The 21,130-nt window shown below is 38.4% G+C and overlaps 2 long non-coding RNA genes across 3 annotated transcripts in view; one reads left to right on the top strand and one right to left on the bottom strand.

The window, feature by feature from the left end:
• LOC121140674 overlaps positions 1 to 3,938 on the bottom strand; it is a 38,309-nt gene extending 34,371 nt beyond the window's left edge. The window contains exons 1-3 of one of the 2 annotated variants that reach the window (XR_005877602.1): positions 3,841 to 3,938; positions 3,580 to 3,665; positions 2,803 to 2,882 (exon numbers count right to left, since the gene is read on the bottom strand). This is a non-coding gene — a long non-coding RNA (uncharacterized LOC121140674). The remainder of the gene's footprint in view (positions 1 to 2,802; positions 2,883 to 3,579; positions 3,666 to 3,840) is intronic. The other variant, XR_005877601.1, reaches the window with a different exon arrangement.
• Positions 3,939 to 3,985: 47 nt separating this feature from the next.
• LOC121140673 lies at positions 3,986 to 8,373 on the top strand. The gene is made up of 3 exons (XR_005877600.1): positions 3,986 to 4,056; positions 6,104 to 6,349; positions 8,141 to 8,373. It is a non-coding gene; the product is annotated as an uncharacterized LOC121140673 (long non-coding RNA).
• Positions 8,374 to 21,130: the final 12,757 nt, after the last annotated feature.

Here is a 21,130-nt window from a genome sequence, read left to right as displayed (position 1 = left end):
TATTTTATTTTTGTAATGGCCATTAAAATTAATACATTTTTAGAGAAGCTCATTGCAAGGTGTGAGTTACCCTTTTTGGAGTTGCTGGCCAGTGAGATCCATCACACAAACTCTTCCCAACTTTTACAGAACTTGAAAATAAGACCCAATTATTGAATATCTACTTAAGTCATAAAACATGGAAAACTCAAACTAGTATTCACTGAAAGTGATATTCCTACTGGATATCTCTCATAATGCTATGAAATGCTGTGCGTGATACTGGAAGAGAAAGTTAATCATCAATCATAAGTAACGATCAATCATACCCAACTGTAAATTTATATATACATCAGTAATGACAGCCTCAAAATACACCAGCTGGTGCAATAGTGACCCAAATGAAATGGGAGTAGCCAGTGGCTTTCTGCTTAGGATTAAGGCATGGTCCACAAAAGGGAATCCATAACTGGCATGCTTACTAGAGGTAAGAAAATGTGGATAGATTAGTCATAGGTCCTAGGAAGAATCTGCTACAACTACTCTGCTGAAATAGCACAGTATTCACAACTTGTCAGTATACCCAAAGATTGGTGCAAGTCTCAACCTGCATCAGGAAGCTCCTTTTTGCAGTAGATGGCAGTTAACACAGTGACTCAACTGGTCATGGTATAGAGAATATTTCTAGTTTTAAATGAATCATAATTCATTAATGTAAAATTAAAATAAAACAGTTATAATTAAAACATAAAATTTAATTATATATATTGTAATCATGCATGAAGTTAAATCTGTGTATTTAGAAATAATGAAATATTTAAATGAAGTAAATTTTAATTAAATTTGTATAACTCATGTGTGCTATCTATATGTATTATATATCACATTTAATGTTCAAAATATATTCTTTCTAGTCCATTCCTAATGATATCAGTGAATATTAGAAATATTAGGGATCCATTTATGAGGCTGAATATTTATTGTCAAATTGGCTGAATCTAGGATCAAGTAGAGGACAAATGTCTTGGCATGTCTATGTGGAGTTTTCTAGATTTGGTTAACTTACGTGGGGAAGCCATATCCTAAGTGTGAGCAACATCAATTGATGGGCTGGGGTTCAAGGCTATGTAAAAATAGAAATCTAAATGAGCATCAGTATTTATCATTCTCTGCATCCTGACTAGGGGAACAATGTGGGTACATTATCCCTAATATTGCTACCATGCTTTCTTACCATGATGGAATGTATGCCCTTGAACTATGAACTGAAAGCAACCCTCACTTCCTTAACTTGTTTACTGTCAAGCATTTGGTCACAACAATGAGAAAAATACAATACCCAAATTTAATATTATATTTGCTGATAAATGTATTCATTTATCTAATGTTAAATAGCATTTAATATCTTCAGTAGTATATTAGAATAGCATGTTTTCTTTTTCATTTCTTTTATTAATAGCTAATAAGGTAAATGAAAGTTTGTAGGATGATTGTAAATCACGTCTGTCTTGTCTGCTGGCTCTAGAATCCACTAAGCAATAAGCCTCTGAACACATCCCTGAGTGTCTTTTTTGATTAGATAATTGAAGTGGGAAGACATATCCTTAATATGGATAACATTCTCTAGTGGTATCCCAGATAACAAGGAGGAAAATATTTCATTGCTGAGTTTATCCACTGAGCTTGCCTTGGTGGTAATTTCACCTCATTAGTATGCTGCCATTATAGCTGTTGGCTCTAGAAAACCCATATAGTATTGCTTATTTTCCTCATGTGAGGTTGAGTAGGAATATTCATTTCTAGGAATTTTTAAAGGTGTCAAATATAAAATAGAATTCACTAGGCACTGGGAAAATACTGAAAATGTCAATTTCCTTATTAATACATGCATTGTGTAATTGGAAAGAGCAAGCTGTTACCCTGCATAGCTCCCTATTTTATATAAGCCGAAGCTGAGGCTAGAATGTCTCCATGCTTCCTTCCTCCCCAACCACTTTCTTCTTTCCCACCCTGAAGTACCCAGTGATAAACATAACACATATTTTAAAATTGAGCTACTTTTTAAAACTCTTTAAATTATTTCAGAGACAAATTCTCTAACAGGGAAGGGAAAAGTCCTTCTTCTAGGGCTGATGGCTTCATACTTGTAATGCATCTTACATTGCAGGGTCTTAGAAAAGAACACCATAAAACATGATACTTTGGGGGTGTCAATTACCCTAGAAGAACTCAGAAAGCACTTAGTTCATGGAGGGTTTTTCTTTGAAGTTTTTTCTTTTTGCTGTATGCTATATACTTATGAATGTGCAAATGGGTCTCAGTAAACATCTTCATAATTAATAAAAACTAACAAGTTGCAATGAAAAAGTGACTGTGACACCTGAAGTCTTAATTAGGGTTTCTATTGCTGTGAAGAGATACCATGACCACGGCAACTCTTATAAAGGAAAACAATTAGTTGAGGTGGCAGCTTACAAGTTCAGAGGTTCAGTCCATTATCATCATGGCAGGGAGCATGGCTGCTGCATCTTGATCAGGAGGCAACGGGAAGTGGCCTGTGACACTGGGAGTAGCTTGAGAATAAGAGCAATAAAAGCCCACTCCCACAGTGACACACTTCTTCCAACAAGGCCACACCTACTCCAACAAAGACACACCTCCTAATAATGCCAATTCCTCTGGGGCCATTTTCTTTCAAACCACCGCACCAAAGATCGTCTAATTGCTACACATTTTCCAAAAACTCAAAGATAGTAATGTGCTATACAGCAATCAATGTACAATTGTCCCAATGACCATATCCATCTAAAGTATGTCACATACTTCCATTCTTTAGTTTCTCTGAGGGTTCCTAAAATTTTCTTACTCTCTTTTTAACTTCTGGAATCCCCGTTTCCTTCTCCCTGTGAAGAGGATAGATGATACAAATATTATTAGATTCTCACTCTTTTAGGTGTATCCATGCAAACAATACATTTCTATTCTCTGTCTACTATTAAGCTCTGTTCAATTTATCTCCTAGTCTAAGTTGCCAGACCTTCAACAGGTAGAAAGCTAATTTTGGCATCTATGTGTACCAGTTCTAAAAGAATCAGGTTCTTTGCATTCAAGCACTTAACCTGAACCAGGAAGCCTATGATGTTGTAAATGTAACATAACACAAGGAGCACCAAGCCTACACAGTTGTGATAACAGAAAAACAAGACCATTAGCAGTTACAGGAAACACAGTCCAGCCACGGGGGCAGTGAGAGGAACAACTTATCTCCAAGATATAAAAAAAGAAAAACAGACATATACTTGGGAGAAAAGGGAGGCAAAAAGACTACCTCCTTTTATGCAATTCCATTAAAAATTATGTTTTACTTACAAAGGACTATTTTCTTTTCAATATGGAGGATGAGGCATTATTCCAAATGCCCTTACTCCTATAATCAAGTCCTTTAACTCCATGGAGATGTAGATTTGCTTGTTTTGTATTAGCACCAAGCTTGGGAAATTTTCTTATTGTTTAGTATTAAGGAACAGGATGATAAAGTTGGTGGAGCTGAGGAGGCTGGCCTGTCTATACATTTCTTTGGAGTTAATGTTCAAAACTTACTGTGATGGGAGAGGTTCTTGTAGTTCTGTAGAAGACTGGGTCACCCTAAGAACAGATGAAGAGATGACCACTGCTCCCCCTGATTTCTGTTGAAGGAGTCTATTAGCATTGCAAGTCACATCAGCAACCTTTACCAGACACAACACTCACATCGCATCAACACAGTACACACAACTCACATCACATCAGCACACACAACACTCATCACATCAACACAGCATACACAACTCACATCTCATTAATACAACACACACAACTCACATCACATCAACAGAGCACAGACAAATCTCATCCCATCAACAAGCTTTTAGGAGGATGGTTTCATTAGGAGTCAGGGAGAAAACTTCAGAATTGGAGAGTATTCCTTCTCGTTCTGGAACACAGAAATAAAAGTCTCTAGGCAACGGTAACACAGTCTTGACACGGAAGAGGGGAAGATGAACAGAAGGACAACAAAAACTGTGCTTTCAGATGACGGTAATTACATTGAAAAACTGAAAGATTTGCAAATCTTTCCCTCACAGGTATCCAGTCAAATGTAAAAAATGAGAAAGAAACTCTGGGAACTTCAGGGAGTTGTGCTTTTATTTTATTTCATATTTTGTTTTGTTTGCTTTTAGCTTTTTGAGACAGCACTTCACTGTCTAGCTCTTCCTGTCTTCACAAATTCTGTGTATAACGGGCTGGCCTTGATCCTCCTGCCTCTGCTGCCAGCATAACAGGGTTACAGGTATGCGCCACTGTACCCTGCCTGTTGTGCTTTTAAGTTAGGCATCATATGTGGTATGGCATTGACACCAAAGTGACATTTTGAAGCTCTTTTAGCCTTAGAAGAAAGACCTAGTGTGAGCCCGTGAGTGTTTTGTGGCCCAGCACGATTCCTTCCACATCACCTTGCCTTTTCTTTCTGTTTTCCTTTTGCTCCCCTCAAACAGTTCAATTTTCCAGCAGTTATTTTTTTTCCTTCCTACAAAAAGGACTTTCATTATGGTCGCTTAGTATTCAATGAGTAATCCTTTGGTTGCGCCCTATTTCATTGATTTGCAGAAGTGCACAAGGAAAGCTGCTAGCAGGAACAAATTGAATTTGACACTAAAATAAGACTCATATGTTAGGCTTTCAATGCAAGCAGAACAAGAGAGGCAGAGCAAAGAGGCAGAGTTAGCAAATAGCCCTGGGCATAAAGCAGGTGAATACCTTTGAGAAGAAGCAGGCAAACAGGCCTGCCTCTGAGGGGTCCCTGAAGTTGAAGACTGACAAGGACCTGAGTCTAGTGGTTCCTCTTTTGGAAGGGGACAGAGAAATCAGGAAACAAACACCTTTATTTGTCACGATTGGGGGAAAAGTTCAAAACACAAAGGAAAGTAGTAACGCAGGAAACAAATTGATGTATATTGGAACAGTGCCATCCTCAATCTCAGCTAATTCTTAGCTCCAGCCCTGTTTCCTCGTCAATAAATTGGAATTAGGATAACAGTTTAGAGCTATTATGGCTGTAAGTGAATGTCAGTGTCTCTCATTGTCTCCAATCATACGTAGGGATGCTTATTCTTATACAGAGAGTTGAGTAGAAGCTAAACATCACTACTTTTTAATGTTCTATATACTCCTTTTATGTTTTATAATAGTATAGTTGAATACTACAAAGATGGCACTTAAAAATTCCAAAATATTCATTATTTGGATTTTTATGAATCGTAGCCAAACTAAAAGGTGTAAAATATGCATTAAATTTGTGGATTTTGGGGAGGAGGACGTTTCAAGGCCAGAGGGTAGAAACTAGGGCATAAGAAGATTAGTGGGACCCAGATTCATGATGTGAAATCTACAAAGAATCAAAAACGAACACACAAGCAAACAAATGAGCAAGCCCCTTAAGGCTCAGTGATTTGTGGGAAGAGTAGGAAAAAAGGTTGTAAAAGTCAGAGGAGGTAGATGACACCCAGAAACCAGTGTCTTTCAGATAAAACTGGGCAGATGCATGTATATACTTAGAGGGACTGTGGCAGCAAAACAAAGTTCAAACCAGATAAAATCTCAGAATTGAAAAGGGGAAGTTGGCACAAAGTTGTTCCCCTAACCAAGCAGCTATTAGTAATGAATATCTGCTTGGAAAGGGAAAATCGGTTTTCCTCAATGGAGAGTTAGTAAATATATCAACCACAATCCAGGGCACTGTCCATGCCACAAAATAGACTCCATGGGTTTGTATGTAGGGGGGTATTTTTGCTCTGTTTTGATACTTTTTGTTTTATTAGTATTTTGATTGTTTAGCTTTATATTTTTTGTTTTGGATTTTATTTGTAAATGGAGAGAACATAAAAGTGGATAGACAGGAAAATGGGGATGATCTGGAAATAATTGGGGTGAGGAAAACATGATCAAAATACAATGTATGGAAAACATTTTAAAAACTGACTTAGTATGTTACCCCTTTTAAACAACTATTGTTGACATAGGTATTGTTGATATTACCTTTGAACACATACCAATTCTGGATTTCTCAGTAATAGACTTTCTGTAGTCTCTTAATAGGTTTCTCCATTGAGGCAGTAATCTTGATGAAGCTGAATTGAAAAAGTAAAAGAACAGGTTTATTTCAGCAAAGCAACAAACCAGTAAGTTCTTCAGTCCCAGAGATTGAAGTAGGAGAAGTCATGCACTGAACTGAAGCAGGAAGTGTGATGACCTGTCTGCCACAAGCTGTGTCTGTGCCCAAGTACGACCAAAAACTGAAAACTTAGGCATGGACTTGGGCTGGCATCAACAGGTAAGGAAAATGCAATAGCATCCAGAAACATGGAACTGGGCTTTTGGCACGTTGTTTGTCTTGGAGATTCTCTGAGAGGGTGAGGTTTAGAGAGAGAGACAGGGATGGGCCTATCTGCATCATGCATGGGTGAGCTGAAGACTCTGACCTAACACCTAGGTGATGAAAAAAATGTGATTTTTGTTAGTTGTAGTTAACTATAACTGCTAAATCAAAGACGATGTGATGTCATTTCTCTTTGTTTAATGCACATGTTATTTAAGTATGTAGAGTAACCATGTTCTTTATTAGCATGAAACACACAGCATCCAGTTCATTATGGTTTCCAACTCTGAGGAGCCACTCTAGGACATAATTTATTGCATCAGTATGAAAGCTAAATATTACATCAATTTGAAAGGACAGTCTGCTTTGTTTCCTACATTATTCCTGGAAATTATTTTTCCAGCTGTGAACAAATTTCCACTGGAATTAGTTAAAGGAAGAACCACACTGTGAACTGACCATGGTGGTGTAGGTCTGTAATCTTTGCACTTAAGAAATGGAGGCAAGAAGATCAGAATTTCAAGACCAGGCTGAGCTAGATGATACCTTTTCTTAAAACAATCATTAAAACAAAGAAATCATGTGTATATCTCATTTATGTAGAGACTCACTATAGCCCTGTCCAAGACACAAACTCCAATTCAGCTCTCCATCAGGAAGTACTTTCAGGCAGTATGTTCCTTTTATAATTTTGCATTTTAAAAATGAGTTTCCAAAAAGATAAATCCCAGGGGGAGATGGGAGTCTATTTAGCATCTCTCTCTCTCTCTCTCTCTCTCTCTCTCTCTCTCTCTCTCTCTCTCTCTCTCTCTCTCTCTCTCTCTCTCTCTCTCTCTCTCTCTCCCTCCCTCCCTCCCTCTCTCTCTTATCTATCTACATGTTAATTAATCTTATTATATGTAGAAAGAGATTAAAAGAGATACATTAGATGAGTAAAGTCATCACTCAATTATGAAAACTAAATAGTGTCATGATAGTTAAAGTGTGATCTGGTTAACTGTAGAAGTTGATCTTTGGATCTGTCCAAATTTGAAGTCCTAAAAGCCAGGGAAACAGGCTATAAAGATTCAGGATACTAAGGGATGTTTGGTTCCATTGCTGGCATCTAAGAATGTGCAGTTAGGAAATTCTGAATACAATAAAAAAACTTCTTGTCTCTGAATGACAGTACAGAAATTTTCTTTCATCTATTTCTCTTATAAGTGTGCTCTGTTCACCCAAGTTGATTGAATGGTCCTGTTTACATTAAGGATGGGTTTCTACCCCTGAGTCCACATAAATCCTCTGAAGAAATGACAGTGTGGCCACATTCAGGGAAGCATAATTATTCTAATTAAGTGTCAATACTCTTTGCTTTTATTTCATTAGAACAGGTATGGTGCCTATGACTACTGAAGCGCTAAGAATACCTAATATGATTAAGTGATATTTTGCTGAGTTTCTATATGTCCCTCAACCAGGTGAAGCTTACATTGAAAACCAACCATAGAACTATGTGGCAAAACCAGATGTATGACTTCTTTCTATGTTCTTGAGATGATGGTACTTAAGTGAGGCCTTTCTTGTCTCAAAGTTTATGGGACACTCCCCACTGTGTGCTAATTTATTCTTTCCAAATATGTTAGCAGCTTGACAGTGACAATAAAATAAAATTAATTAAAGAGAAGAAGGAATGTTGGAGAATTCTTGTATTGGTATTGTCTTCTTTTCCCACTGATTTTATCTTTCCCTTTTGTTTACGGACAGAATGAGCTCATACTGAAGATGTGCAGAGCAGTTAACAGCTATCAGAAGCTCTAAGATCTGGAAGTATATTCTACCATGTCAACAATGAAGGAACGGGAGTCTAGAAGATGATGACTTTACCTTGAATCATACAGCAGAGGATACAGCCTTATAAGGCTTAGGATTTTCATCATTCTATTTTTTACCTTTTTAAAATTTTATTATTTTTTACTTTTTTGGAGTTTCATATATGAGTACTGCATATATATATACATATATATAATGAATGCACTTAGTATTATTTGTATGTACATGTGTTTATGTCTGACCACTTGGAATTAGATTCTTTTCTCAACAGTTACTGATTACATATAGTTCCTCATACAGTGATGGGGCGTTATGAAATTTCCCCTGTCTATGTTGTCACATATAACTTTTATTGAATCTGTTTTTTGACAAATATGCATGCATATAATGCATTCTGATTACACTCTCTCTGCCCACTTTTATCTCATAGCAACATGAATTAGTACTCCTTCCTCCTTGCATGTTCTTTCCCAATGTTAATGGCCTATTGTTTTGTTTTGCTTTGGACTAAAATTTTTTGACTGGGGATTTGAGTCTGACCATGGGTTTGGAGCTGTCGATCTATGCCTGGTACATTTACCAGACAGTACAAAACTGAAGATGGTGACTGCCCCACCCCTGAAATTCATTAGTAGCCAACAGTTTAAAAAGTTTTGGTCAGTTTTATTTAACTATTTTAAATTTATCAAGAAATATCTAGATAACTTCCCTCAAACACAAATAAAAAGAACAATCTTTTGCCTGGCAGGCAGTGGTGGCACACACTTTTAATCCCAGCACTTGGGAGACAGAACTCTGTGAGTTTGAGGTCAGGCTGGTCTTCAGAGCTGCAGATTGAGTTCCATGACAGCCACACCTACAAAACAGAAATCCTGTCTTTAAAAAAAAAGTATTTGAAAGCCAGGAACACAAATGTGAACAATAGAAATGATCATAAGAACCTGTCCTTACAAGTTTCACAATTTAAGTAGTGATTCATTCTTAAAGATGATTAAGGCACTAGGGTAATATTAGTGTTGTTACTGTGATGAAATATTTGGCTAATGCAAATTAAAGGGGAGAAAAAAGCTTAATTTGTTCTAAGATTGTCCTCTGTCATGGTAGGTAGGGCACAGGGGAAGGAGTATAAGGCAGCAGAACACATACAAAATAAAGACTAAAAACAAAAGCTATCCATGTTGTAGGGATACAAAATACACTGGTTGTGTATTGGCTTCATTCATTATTTTCATCGATTATTTCTTAATTTATCACACTAACCATCCCATATAAATACTATTACTGTGCTCAGAATCTAATTGAAAAACCAAAACTGTGAGTGAGAATGAGTATGAGCAATTCACTGACCCACATCTCTGAATTAAGGGATGCAAAATATACTATAGGAGACTGTAAAGGAGCAGTGGTCACGACATAGCTGAGGTAGGGCAAGACTCAAGGATCATTGAGTCAACTTTCTTTTTGTTTGTTTTTGACAGGAATCATACTTATTATTTTGTGATAATTTTAAAGTAAACTAATATTCAGCTCCAGCATGACATTTCAAACATGTGTGTCACAGTATTTTGCTTATATTCAGCACTCATTAGATGACTCTAATGTTATGTAGATGATGTTTCTTCTGAGGAGGTGGAGGAACAAATCCAGGAGAAAACAGCTGAGTTCCAGGGATTATTTAGAGAAGTCTGAAAGTGAAGTTGCTATCACAAATACCATATGGAAGTAACTTAAAGATAAATAAGGAAAGATGTGTGAAACACAGAATGCATAGCTTCCTTTGAGCCACTGAGGAGTTTCCCATTTCTTCTTTTCCCAGTGAAATACTCCACATTTGACCCTTTTCATTTATTTGACAACTGTAGTCAATTCAAGTCAGATGAGTCAATACATCTGAAAAACTTTAATGGTTTCCATTTCACCAAAGATGAAATTCAGATAACAATGGCAAAGCACTCCATATTTTTCTACCTTAACCTCTTCGTTTCCTGACAAACTATCCTTCTAATTACTGCACCAATGCTGAAGCCTGTCAGCTGGTCTTCAAGTTTAAGTGAACTCTTGACTCTGAGAGGTTTACTGGGGCTCTATGGATACTCTCTCCCAAACTATGTAGCCCATTTAATGTTTTCCTGTAGATCTTTGATAAAACATCTCACAACTTTCTCTGATTACCTGTGCCAGGTCACTGAAGCTACTGAAATTAGATACCTTATGAAGAATGATGTCTTACTGACTACAGTATTGCAGGTTGGGAAGCCCAAGATCAATAATATATTCATTGGCTGGTGAAGATCTGCCTCCCAGAATATAGATGATGTCTTTTCATTCTATCTTCTTATGATGAAAGAGGCAAGGCAGCCCTCACAATTGCATTTGTGAAAGCACCAGTCCCCTCAAGGTATTCACCTTAATAACTCTTGTGATAGCTAATCTTCATTGCTTATTTGATCGGGTTTTAAATTGCCCAGAAAAGGAATCTGCTGTCATGTCTGTGAGAGCCATTTCTGAGAAGCTATACTGAGATGGAAACACATACCACATACTCCCAAATATGGGTAGTACCATAACATGGGCTAAAGGTCCCAGACTGAATAAAATCAGTATTCATTTCTCAGGTGTGCCAGAGTGCGTGAGTGGCATTTACCAGAAAATTTGTGGGAGTCAGCTCTCTCTCTTTCCATGTAGGTTCCATGAATCAGACTAAGGATGTCGGGCTTAGTAACTAAGCACCCTTACCCACTGAGTCATCCTTGTCACCCATTACTATTAAAATCCAACATGGCATTTATCTGTGGATGTCTCCTCTCAATATCCCTCTCAACCAACTCCCAAACTTGGGAGGCTCAGTTCGTGTAGTAGAGTGTTGATAGGCTTAGGAATATCAAGACATAGACCTCATGAGATATGCATGTTTACACACCAGTGGATAACCTGTTTCTTCTTCAAGTAACTTGAACTTATTTGATGAGCTCTGTCAGTTTTTTTAAGTTGCCCCAAATTCTTCTGTTACTTTTGGCATTAGATTTTGAGATACACTTTTTTTTAACCTTATCAAGAGTACCTAGAAACCTCCAGCCAAAGCAGAGAAAGATCAAGTTGTAGTAAGATGAACTAGCTAATAGCTCACAGAGATCTGTAACTCAGTCATTAATTATAATCTACTTAAATGTTCTTTTTCCGTTAAGTTGCCTTAGTCTTTAGCTACCTAGCACAGAATTTTTGTAAAATCTTTAAAAATACTATAAGACCATATCACTAGAAAAGAATGACTAAAATTACATAAGGAATAGAGGGGGCAGAAATAAAAGGTTATTTTGTTTGTTAAAGGTCAGTCAAGCTGGGCCTCACACATTGATTTTTCTCAGCTGTTAGTTAAACAAGTCTCAAAAATAAATGTATTATAGGCAATGGTATGTTTGCAACCATCGAGCTGAGCTTTAATTCCAGAATGCAATCAATATGGCTTTGTGTTTCCATAACAGAACACAAGCAGAAAATCTGTGATTGAGGCATATGTGTTTGTGGGGTTGCTGATATTTCAGGCCAATGACTGCTTTGACAAATGATACCTTGCTTCCAATCAATAACTCATAAGCCACAATTTACTTTTCTTTACCTTGAACTATAACCAGAGAGGCAAACGTCACTACAATTTCCACTAAAACAAGGGTAAGAGTTGACTTATGTATGTGCACATATGTGTGAGTATGACCCAAAGGGCAAATAGGACCACCAAAGGCAACAGTGTGTACCGCTGGGGACTGAAGGATCATGTAGTTGTGACCTGAGGAAGTGCAGAAACCTGGTATGTATAATTGTGCTTTCAAGTACCTTTATGCTCCTTGACACAGAACATTGCTTTATTTGTGTCTAATGGAAACAATATACTGCTTGGGAAATGGACATATTATCAGATTGCATACAAAGTTGTTTATTATACTATGACTCACAATGATGTACAACAGAAGCAAGCTGGCTTTCTAAGGGTGACCATGGAGAATGATGTGATGTGGGCAGTGCTGAGCCACACTAACACAGAAGCAAAGTAGCAAGAGAAGTACACAAGAAGGAAAACAGTATTCTTTTTATAAGGCATACTTTTATAAAGTACTCTTTTTATAAAAGGGACATATATACCTTTTCCTACGCAAGTTTAGTTAATATGATGCAGTAGCAAAGTATCTTGACTTTCAGAATGTCAGGCTCTCCACGGTCCATCAGACAGTATTCTATTCAGCAATAATTTTTTTAAATTTTATTTTCCAGTTTAAATTTAGATGAGAATCAAGGTTGCTTCACAAGTCAGTTCCAGGTCCCTCTCCCATTCCCTCCCTTCCTCCCGTGCCCTCCCCTCCCCCCGTTATCCTCTCATTTCTCCAGGGAGGGTGAGGCCCTCCATGGGGGTGTCCATAGTGTGTCATTTCATATAGGGCAGGGCCTAGACCCTTTCCCAAGAGTTCTGGGTGCACCTCACATTGTTCTATTGGAGTCCAAAGTCCGTGTGTATACTTGGGATGGGTACTGATCTATTCAGTAATAATTTTAAGCATAAGAAAAATATAGTTCCCCAAATTGATATATGTATCATTAGTTTTAAAATAAAATTTCCTATCTTATGACTTGATCTATTGAAATAATGTACTGTCATCAAACAAGAAAATGGAGAGGGAAAACATGGTCTATTCCCTCTTTAGACACAGAATGAAGATAATCCCCATGCTTAAAAATTAAATGTGTAAGTCGAAAGAAAAATAGAGGTTAGAGATTCTTTATGTTTTAGCTTTATTAATTTTTATTATAGATTTTGAGAAAGTTCTTAATATATGGAACTCAGAAAAAATAGGCATATTAGCAGAGAAATCCATTGTTAAGTTTCCAGAAGAGGAAATAAAAATGGAAAATGATACACGTCAATTTTGAAGATTATAATAAATCAAGTAGTGAATGCTTCTGGATTATGTGATTTGTCAGTAAAATTTACAACTATATTTTAGAGAACAGTTCTTAGGATTAAAAGAGTAGTTTATGACATTACATGCCTGATGACAATGACTGAGTCATTCTGTTGTATGATTCCTCATAAGCCCCATAAGGAAAGAGTGACTGCTTTTCTAAATGGTGGGTACCTCTTTGATGGAGATGCTCCGATCTTAGCTCAGCACCTTGGTGTCTTTAAGTCCAAAGACTTAAAGTCTGTACTAAGTCTTCAGCTTATATCTCTACCAAGTTTCATTCAGTACCACTTCCAACCATAGACCGCAGTTCTGCACTCTGCGGGATCATGCCACCCAAGCCCAGGCATGCTTGTGCTGTGATCTGGGCCTGCTTCAAAGACTTTTCCCTTCCGTGGCACCAACTAATATCTGTGAACTGTCCATGTCACTAGGCGCATGATGTTTTAGCACTATTTCCTGAATGTGGCCACGATGCTTGAGAAATGAGGAAGTCTTAACAAGCACAAAACCAGCATTCAAATGGAGAGATGATGAGGACAATGACCATGCATTTTAATTTAGAACTATATTCCAGTATATCCCATAATCCTACAACCTTAGAATCTGTATTAATTCAGAAGAACCTTAGTAACATGAATAAAGGACTCAGATATTTCTTCTACTATCTTGAGAGTACGAATCCAAGTAAGCCCTCTGTGATCACTAATATTCATTGTTAACATTTTTGGGGAGTTAAGAGATGTCTAGGACATTAGATCACCTCTTAGCATGTCTGAGGACATTTTCACAAAAAAGTGACTAAGTGAGGAAGACCTGCTCTAAAAGTAATCCTGGGAAGAATGAAGAGGTATGTGGTGGTGGGTGGTTCCCAAGTAGTGCTAGTATTTCTTAATTTGTGCTTCCTCATCTATCCCCATGTGACCTGCTGTTAATTCTGTGATGCCTACCTCACCATGGTATGACTGTATACTCTGTCAAACCACAATTTAACTTGCCTCTATGACTTATTTTGTCGCAATAATGAGAAAAGTAACTGACCTTCAATGCACTTGACTTTTGTTATTCAGTTAACATTATGTCAGTAAAACACTGAAACAGAAGCTTAGTGTGACAACTGATCGTGACTGCCAACTTAGCACACCAGGTAGGGTGACTTCATCAGACTGTGAGCATATTTTTGTAGCATTTTCTTGATTGTTAATCAAGGTAGGTTGGACCTTCTACTCTGGGCAAAGGTATCCTTAACAAATAGGCCTCTGCTGTATCATAAAGGAAGCTGAATGTGAACTTAGGGGAAAGTGACCCTCCTTTTTTTTTTTGTTGGTTTGTTTTTTTGTTTGTTTATTTTATCATTTTTCATTTTAATTTTAAATAGCTTGTTTTACATGTCAATACCAGTTCCCTCTCCCTCCCCTCCTTCCGCACTCCCCTTTCCTCCCAGCCTCCCACCCTATTGCCAAATCCTTCCACATAGGGGATGTCTAGAGTCTGTCATTTCACTCTGGGTAGGGTCCAGGCACTCCTCTAAGAGTCCAGCCTGAGAGAGCATCCCTCTTTGTGCTATGGGGACATGATGATTGTATTCCAGGGAAGGACACTGATCCACAGCTCAGGGCCCCACAGGTTGCCCAGGCTTTCTCGCTGACACTCACATTTGGGGGGTCCAGATCAGTCCCATGCTGGCCTCCCTGCTGTCAGTCTGGGGTCCAAGAGCTCTCCCCTGTTCAGATCACCTGTCTCTGCTGGTTTTGCCAGCCCATTCTTTGCCAATTTGGTCATCACTCCTCTCTCTGTCACTGGGTTCCTTGGGTTCAGTTCAGTGCTTAATTGTGTGTTTGCCTCTGCTTCCATTAGTCACTGGATGAAGGCTCCCGGATGGTTATAGACATCAAGTTCATTATCAGGAATGGGCATTCGAGGTGGTCTCTCCACTATTGCTTAGCTTGCCAATTGGTGTTATCCCTTTAGATCACTAGAGGTCACTCCGGTGCCTGATCTGTCTTCTAACCTATGATTCCCTCTTCCCCCTATTCTACCCCCACCCACTCAACTTCCTGTTCCCCCATGACCTACTCTCTCTTCCTCTTCCCCCCTTCTTCCCAGCTCCCACTCCCTCCCACCCCTCGCCATGTTCCCCATCCATTCAGAGGATCTTGTCTCAATCATCTTCTCTTGGGTACTATGCTTATATGCATATTTTTAGGTTCTGTCCTGTTTCCCATACTTTCTATCAGTGGAAGTGCAGACTGGCACTATCCTGATCCATGTCTAAAATCCATATATGAGTGAGTACATACCATGTTTGTTTTTTGCGACCGGGTTACCTCAATCAGGATGATTTCTTCCAGTGCTATCCATTTACCTGCGAATTTCAAGATTCCATTGTTTTTTTCTGCTGAGTAATACTCCATTGTGTAAATGTACCACATTTTCTCTATCCACTCTTCAGTTGAGGGGCATCTAGGTTGCTTCCAGGTTCTGGATATTACAAATAATGCTGCTATGAACATAGTGGAGCAGATGCCCTTGTTGTATGAATTTGCCTCATTTGGATATATGCCTAAGAGTGGAATTGCTGGGTCTTGTGGTAGATTAATTCCCATTTTACTGAGGAATCTCCATATTGATTTCCAAAGAGGCTGTATGAGTCGGCACTCCCACCAGCAGTAGAGTAGTGTTCCCCTCTCTACACATCCTCTCCAGAATAAATTATTTTCGGTGTTTTTGATTTTAGCCATTCTGACAGGAGTAAGATGGTATCTCAGAGTTGTTTTGATTTGCATTTCCCTAATGGCTAAGGATGTTGAGCACTTTCTTAAGTGTCTCTTGGCCATTTTAGCCTCCTCTATTGAAAATTCTCTATTTAGTTCTGTACCCCACCTTTTAATTGGATCCTTTGGTGTTTTGGAGACTTGTTTTTTAAGTTCTTTGTAAATTTTGGAGATTAGCCCTCTGTCAGATGTAGGGTTAGTGAATATCTTTTCCCATTCTGTGGGCTGCCTTTTTGTCTTGTTGACTGTGTCCTTTGCCTTACAGAAGCTTTTTAGTTTCAGGAGGTCCCATTTGTTAATTGTCGATCTCAGTGTCTGTACCACTGGTGTTATATTTAGGAAGTAGTCTCCTGTACCAACTCGTTGAAGAGTATCTCTCACTTTCTCTTCTAAAAGTTTCAGTGTGGCTGGATTTATATTGAGATCTTTGATCCATTTGGACTTATGTTTTGTACAAGGCAATAAACATGGATCTATCTGCAGTCTTCTGCATACCAGTACCCAGTTATGCCAGCACCATTTGTTGAAGATGCTTTCTTTTTTCCATTGTACAGTTTTAGTTTCTTTGTCAAAAATCAAGTGTTCGTAGGTGTGTGGGTTAAAATTAGGGCTTTCAATTCAGTTCCATTGGTCTACGTGCCTATTTTTGTGCCAATACCAAGCTGTTTTCAGGACTAATAGAGCTTTGAAGTCAGGTATGGTGATGCCTCCTGAAGTTCCTTTATTGTATAGGGTTGTTTTGGCTATCCTGGGCCTTTTGTTTCTCCATATAAAGTTGATTAATGTTCTTTCCAGGTCCTTGAAGAATTGTGATGGAATTTTGATAGGGATTGCATTGAATCTGTAGACTGCTTTTGGCAAGATTGCCATTTTTATTATGTTGATCCTACCAATCAAAGAGCATGGGAGATCTTTCCATTTTCTGGTATCTTCTTTGATTTCTTTCTTCAAAGACACAAAGTTCTTGATATACAGGTCTTTCACTTCCTTGGTTAACATTATCCCCAGATATTTGATGCTGTTTTTGGCTATTGTAAAAGGTGATGTTTCTCTGATTTCTTTCTCAGTCACTTCATCATCTGTATATAATAGGGCCACTGATTTTTTTGAGTTTACCTTGTATCCTGCCACATTGCTGAAGGTGTTTATCAGCTCTAGGAGTAACCTTGTGGAGGTTTTTGGGTCACTTATGTAAACTATCATATCATCTGCAAATAGTGAAAGTTTGACTTCTTCTTTTCCTATTTGTATCCCCTTTATCTGCATTTGTTGTCTTATTGCTATAGCTAGAACTTCAAGTACAATTTTGAAGAGATATGGAGAGAGTGGACAGCCTTGTCTTGTTCCTGATTTTAGAGGAATTGCTTTGAGTTTCTCTCCATTTAGTTTGATGTTAGCTGTTGGTTTACTGTATATTGCTTTTATTATATTCAGGTACGTTCCTGTTATTCCTGATCTTTCTAGGACCTTTATCATGAAGGGGTGCTGGATTTTGTCAAAGGCTTTTTCAGCATCTAGTGAGATGATCATGTGGTTTTTCTTTCGCAGTTTGTTAATATGGTGGATTACATTGATAGATTTTCTAATGTTGAACCATCCCTGCATTCCTGGGATGAAGCCTACTTGATCATGGTGGCTGATTTTTCTGATGTGTTCTTGAATCTGGTTCGCGAGTATTTTATTGAGTATTTTTGCATCGATGTTCATGAGGGAAATTGGTCTACAGTTCTCTTTCTTAGTTGTGCCTTTGTGTTGCTTGGGTATCAAGGTAATTGTAGCCTCGTAAAAAGAATTTGGCAGTAAACCTCCTGCTTCTAGTGTGTGGAATACTTTGAGGAGTATTGGAATTAGCTCTTCTTTGAATTTCTGGTAGAATTCTGCACTGAAGCAATCTGGGCCTGGGATTTTTTTGTTTGGGAGACTTTTGATGACTGCTTCTATTTCATTAGGGGTTATAGGTCTGTTTACATTGTTTATCTGTTCTTGATTTAGTTTTGGCAAGTGATATCTATCCAGGAAATTGTCCATTTCCTTTACATTTTCAAATTTTGTGGAGTACAGATTTTCAAAGTATGCTCTGATGATTCTCTGGATTTCCTCAGAGTCCGTTTGTATGTCCCCTTTTTCATTTCTTATTTTGTTAATTAGCATGCTCTCTCTCTGTCTTTTGGTTAGTTTGGACAGAGGTTTGTCTATTTTGTTGATTTTCTCAAAGAGCCAACTCTTTGTTTCATTGATTCTTCTCGGTGTTTTCCTGGTTTCTACTTGATTGATTTCAGCCCTCAAGTTGATTATTTCCTGGCGTCTGCTCCTCCTGGGTGAGTTTGCCTCTTTTTGTTCTAGAACATTCAGCTGTGCTATTAATTCTCTAGTATGACTGTTCTCCAGTTTTGTCATGTGGGCACTTAGTGCTATAAACTTTCCTCTTAGCACTGCTTTCAAAGTGTCCCATAAGTTTGTGTATGTTGTGTCTTCATTTTCATTAAAATCGAGGAAGTCTTTAATTTCTTTTTTTATTTCTTCCTTTACCCAGGGATGGTGCAATTGTGCATTGTTCAATCTCCATGAGTTTGTAGGGTTTCTGCGATTTGTGTTATTGTTGAATTCTAATGTTAATGCATGGTGGTCTGATAAGATACAGGGGGTTATTCCAATTTTTTTTGTATCTGTGGAGATTTGCTATGTTTCCTATTATGTGGTCAATTTTAGAAAAGGTTCCATGTGGTGCCGAGAAGAAGGTATATCCCTTTGTATTTGGGTGGAATGTTCTATAGATGTCTGTTAAACCCAGTTGGGTCATAACTTCTATTAGTTCTTTTGTTTTTTTGTTAAGTTTCTGTCTGGAGGTCCTGTCTAGCAGTAAGAATAGAGAGTTGAAGTCTGCTACTATTAGTGTGTGAGATTTTATGTGCATTTTGAGCTTTAGTAGTGTTTCTTTCACGAATGTAGGTGCCTTTGTATTTTGGGTGTAGATGTCTAAAATTGAGACTTCGTCTTGATGTACTTTTCCTTTGATGAATATGAAGTGTCCTTCTTCATCTCTTTTGATTGATTTTAATTAGAAGTCTAGTTTGTTAGATATTAAGGTTGCTACACCTGCTTGTTTCTTGGGACCATTTGATTGGAAGATCTTTTCCCAACCCTTTACTCTGAGGTAACGTCTGTCTTTGATGTTAAGATGTGTTTCGTGTATGCAGCAGAAGGAAGGGTTCTCTCTTCGTATCCATTCTGCTAGTCTGTGTCTTTTTATAGGCAAGTTGAGGCCGTGGACATTGAGGGGTATTAATGACCATTGATTGATGATTCTTGTTTGTGCTTGATTTATTGTTAGTGAAGTTATTTTATGTACTTTCTCCTCCCTTTTTCTTTTGGTGCTTTGTAAAATGGGATTATATATTGCCTGTGTCTTTGTGAATGTAGTTACCTTCCTTGGATCTAGGTTTTCCTTCTAGCACTTTCTGTAGAGCTGGATTCATGGATACGTATTGTTTAAATCTGGCTTTGTCATGGAATATTTTGTTTTCTCCATCTATGGTAATTAAGAGCTTTGCTGGGTATAGTAGTCTTGGCTGGCATCCTTGTTCCCTTAGCGATTGTAGGACATCTGTCCAGGCTTTCATCATTTCCCTTGAGAAGTTAGGTGTAATTCGGATAGGTCTGCCTTTGTATGTTACTTGGCCTTTTTCTTTAGCTGCTCTTAATATTTTTTCTTTACTCTGTAGGTTTGATGTTTTGATTAATATATGGCAAGGTGACTTCTTTTTCTGGTCCTGCCTATTTGGTGTTGTATAAGATTCTTGTGTTTTCATAGGCATATCTTTCTTTAGGTCAGGGATAGTTTTCTTCTATGATTTTGTCAAATATGTTTTCTGTACCTTTGAGTTGTATTTCTTCGCCTTCTTCTATACCTATTATTCTCAGGTTTGGCTTCTTCACGGTGTCCCATATTTCCTGGATATTTTGTGTTAAGGATTTGTTGGTTTTGAGATTTTCTTTGATTGATGACTCTATATCCTCTAATGAGTCTTCAACACCTGAGATTCTCTCTTCTATCTCTTGTATTCTATTGGTGATACTTGCATCTGTAGTTCCAGATCGTTTACCGAGCTTTTCTATTTCCAGCATCCCTTCATTCTGTGTTTTCTTTATCATTTCTATTTCAGCTTTCAATCTTTCAACTGTTTGAGTTGTTTCCTTCATTTTTTGGTCGTTTTTTCTTGGTGCTCTTTAGATTCTTTGAGAGATTTGTTTATTTCTTGAATTTTCCCCCATTTCATGGATTTTTTGTTTGTTTTTTCTTCTATTTCTTTAAGAGATTTCCTCGTTTCTTCTTTGAGGGTCTCCATCATCTTCATGAAATAATTTTTAAGGTCTGTCTCCTCTTCTTCGTCTATATAGTGCTTTTCGGGTCTTGCTGATGTTGGATCCCTAGATTCTGATGGGGTCATGTTGGTCTTTCTATTGCTAAGTGAGCTCTTATTCTGTCTTCTTCCCATCTCTTCTTCCAGTGGGTGATGGTGGGGTCTTTCTGTCTCCACTGGTCTCCTTCCTTCCTGAAGCTGAAGCTGGGGATGCTGATAGGGGTCCTGGAAGTTCTGATGCCTTTCCTGAAGCTGGACTCACTGGGGTTTGGGGCTTGGAAGGGCTGATGTCTTTCCTGTGTGGTCGGGTCTTCTGGATGCCAGGAGCAGCTCTGGAAGATCAAGGGGATGGGTGTTGGGCGGGCGTCACCGCTGGAGACCCAATCTCACCTGAAGCTGGACTCACTGGGGTTTGGGGCTTGAAAGGGCTGATGTCTTTCCTGTATGTGCGGGTTTTCTGGATGCCAGGAGCAGCCCTGGAAGATCAGGGGGATGGGTATTGAGCGGGGGGGGGGGGGTCCCGCTGGAGACCCAATCTCACCTGAAGCTGGACTCGCTGGGGTTTGGGGCTTGAAAGGGCTGATGTCTTTCCTGTGTGGGTGGGTCTTCTGGATGCCAAGAGCAGCCCCGGAAGATCAAGGGGATGGGTGTTGGGTGGGGGTCCCCGCCCGAGACCCAATCTCACCTGAAGCTGGACTCGCTAGGGTTGGAGTCCTGAAAGGCATGACCCTCCTTTTGCCTTGAATTTCTTCCTTGGCTTTTTTAATTATACACAATGACCTGTAAGTTGATGTAAAATGACCTCAAATAGATTTTAGTCAAGACTTCATCACAGCC

The sequence above is a fragment of the Mesocricetus auratus genome, unplaced genomic scaffold (genome assembly GCF_017639785.1).
Source record: "Mesocricetus auratus isolate SY011 unplaced genomic scaffold, BCM_Maur_2.0 Super-Scaffold_100006, whole genome shotgun sequence".
In the NCBI taxonomy this organism is placed as follows: domain Eukaryota; kingdom Metazoa; phylum Chordata; class Mammalia; order Rodentia; family Cricetidae; genus Mesocricetus; species Mesocricetus auratus.
This window is presented reverse-complemented; position numbering and strand designations above follow the sequence as displayed.